This window comes from Oryza brachyantha, chromosome 1, assembly GCF_000231095.2.
Source record: "Oryza brachyantha chromosome 1, ObraRS2, whole genome shotgun sequence".
Taxonomy (NCBI): domain Eukaryota; kingdom Viridiplantae; phylum Streptophyta; class Magnoliopsida; order Poales; family Poaceae; genus Oryza; species Oryza brachyantha.
In genome coordinates, this window is record NC_023163.2 from 9,453,451 (window position 1) to 9,456,625 (window position 3,175).

General features: G+C 44.0%; 1 long non-coding RNA gene across 2 annotated transcripts; it reads left to right on the forward strand.

Annotated features, from left to right (window-relative positions):
* The first annotated feature begins 235 nt into the window (after window positions 1-235).
* On the forward strand, window positions 236-3,175 carry LOC107304835. 2 transcript variants are annotated; one of them, XR_001550903.1, is made up of 4 exons: window positions 236-293; window positions 1,188-1,474; window positions 1,777-1,951; window positions 2,841-3,175. It is a non-coding gene; the product is annotated as an uncharacterized LOC107304835 (long non-coding RNA). The 2 variants fall into 2 exon arrangements; XR_001550902.1 differs by lacking the exon at window positions 2,841-3,175 and having other exon boundaries at window positions 1,777-2,312.

Here is a 3,175-nt window from a genome sequence, read left to right on the forward strand (position 1 = left end):
GGGCGGCCTCATGGATGCGGTGGGAACCGCCGCTACGTCGCGCCTCCGGGTCCTCGAACTCCTCCTCCGGCGCGCTCCGCATCCCCTGACCATTCCGCTCCTGCCCAGGAGCCCCTCCTACGGCAACAGCACAGCTGGGCGCAGTCCCCCCGCCGCCATGCAACCCGTCCCCGTCCTTCCGCACGGCGCCACGACGTCAGCCAGCATCCCTCGACTCCCTCCGCCCCCCCCCCCCCCTCCCCCCTCACGAGCGTGCTTAATTGGAGGTCGTCTGCCCGATGGTCGTTGGCATGGTAAGCATCTGAGACCAAATCAGTGGCCATTGCTGCCTCGCTTATAGCCGCTTATGACGCTGCTCCGCCTCCGCGTGGATGCTCGCTCTCTGGCTTTACCTGTCTGTGCACCAGTGCATCACTGGCTTCTTCCTCACCTACGGCGAGGGCGTGGGTTGATTCCTGGTCAATCCTCTAGTAGTTTGTTCTGGGGTTACCCTGGGTACTTCACATTCTGGTGTGTTTGGTTATGATTCCATTGTTTTGACTCTGGCAACATAGGTGCAGCTTTGTCAATATCATTAGTACAATAATATCTTACTGCTAGCAATATATGTAGAGGTCTCTGGTATTGGCAAAAGTAGTTGGCCTGGGTGAAGTTGGCACAAGAGTTGTCCTGGGTGTTCAAAGAAGGCAATTAAGTTAAAGGATGTTAAGATGTATCTAAGCTAGCCATTCCATTTTGTTTTATGAATGAGTAAGCCTGGCATGGAGCAACCTTTCTGCATGGAAATCATTGTTTGACTTGTGGCATAACTCACCTTGAAGTTTTGCGGTGAGTATTTAGATGGTTCCTCTTGCATGTTTCCTACCTAATCCAGAACTGGAAGTTTCAATTTTGTCAGTAAGGTGAGCAAACAGAAATGTTGCATGCACATTTTACTATAGTTTGTAGCCAATGAGTTTAGTTCCAAAGTTGTTTTAAAAAACAAATGGTAGGCTGTACATTCAAATCCTGCGGCAATTGCATGGTATTACATGCATTTGCCTTTTCTTTTTTGATAAGAGTGAAGCATACAGCTACCAACTTAGCATGTTCAGTGGGTTCTTTCAGACAGTTGATAATTTGAAGTAACACATCTGACACCAACCTTGCCATTGTGGTAAAGTAATGCTTGGTTCTATGTTCTGCAGGTTATGGTTCGAGGAAGAATAAGTATCGTGGTACTGCTTGCTAGAGTTTGAAACTAACACCAGCAATGAGTTTCATCCCTCAGCTCTCACCCTCCAACACCTGAAGGTTAAACAATGAAGTTTTAATCGGATTTGCTAGGAGTTTTTGAGGAACTTGGTAGTGATTCTGTGAAGATTTCCCTTGTGAAGAGGTCAGTCTCAGGTGTCCGTGGTGATGTATCTGACTATCATCCAAATACAACTGGCAAATCGAGAGCTACATGGAGCTTGAATTCGACACAGTGAAGGTGCACATTTCTGCAATCAATTTGTGCTTTGGGATTCCTCTTGGAACTTGCGAAGAAACATTCCAGCAAGGGAAATGCCATTCATCTAACTCACACTCTGTTCTTGACAAGATGAGATTGTTGTTTAGTCATCTTTGGTCTACTTGACATATTATCTTGAAATAATATTCACAGCATACAACTTTGGGCCCTGTTTCAATCACTTGAATTTCACATGGTTGTGCAGGAAACAGTATAATGCTTGCAATAATTCTATAATTTTTCATGCATATCACTGAATTTTCTTTCTTTCCTTTGAATAGATCATGCATTTGATTACAGATACATCATCGTAATCTCCCCACCACAACAACTTTGCTGAAGATCCCTTCCCTGACGTGATGAAAAGGGTGGCAGTTGGGGCCGTGTGCTCAAATTTGAAAACGGCATCAGACAATTGAGCCTGTGCTTGATCAAGCATAGAGAAAGCAATGCAGAGTAGGGATCATTTCTAGCTCAAGTTCAGTGCAATTTCAAATTAGATGATTCTAACTCTACCGCATCTCCATGCATATGAACTGTTGAGAATGACCAACTACTAATTCAGGTTTCGTCCTAGCCTCCTAGGATGGAGTACAGGGAGAGTAAAGGCAAAAGGAAAAGTGCATTCTTTTGCTCGTGTCAGTGCGCGTATTGTGTTGTTTGTTTCACCTTTCTTGAAAGGAAGAGAAGTGCTAATGAATTTTGCATGTACACCTCATATGAGAAATTGTTGATGGCATAGAGCATGGTATGCCACTGATTACTTGCGTGTCATACTCTCAAAGTTCAGAAAAGATTAAGGACATAGACTCTAATAGTAAACCATACAATTATTGTGACATTAATAAATGCATTTGTTGTCCACTTTCAGCATCATTGTTTCACTTATAGTAATCATAAGTGAAACACCATATTAGCAATTAAAAAATAATTGCTAATATATAAAATATATAAACATACGTGAGATTCAAATTTTGTATCACAATTTAAATATTTATCTAGTGCTTTCCATAATTCTTATCACATCAATGATTACCAATAGGGATGTCAATTGTGCCCATGGGTATGGGTACCCGTGGATACCCGACCCGATGGGCATATGTTTGGGCATCATTTTTTGTCTGTGTGCATGCCCGTGCGTAACCTAATTATCTAATAGGCAGCAGTCAAATTTTAAATTTTATCTGTACCTAACCTGTACCTGACCCAAAAATTATATAGAGGACGTTTAGTAGACTTCTTATGTTCTGGCCCAATTGGCCATATAAAAAACCATATATATACCACTTCCAAAATGAAAAACCCTAACTTCCTACTCCCTCACTCCATCCATCTGTTCGGACAGTGGCAGGTGCCTCCTGTCTCCAAGCCTGAAGCCTCCACTGCATCCTCCGGTCGGCGGGCGACATTGGCTCCGGTCAGCCCCTCCACTCCAGTCAGCGGCGGACCGGCGGCGGCAGGGATCAGGTGGCCAGCAAAGAGGGGGGACATTGAAGCGGTGGCCGACAACGAGGGCGTGGTCTTGAGCTGCAGATCTAGGCGCCGCCGGTGATCACGACTATAATGTTTTTCTGAAATTTTTTGTTCTATGGACTGTTTTATAGGCTGTTCCTGAAAGTTGAAATGTTTTACTTCTATAGACTGTAATGTTTTCTTGAAATTTTTGTATGGATATTGGTT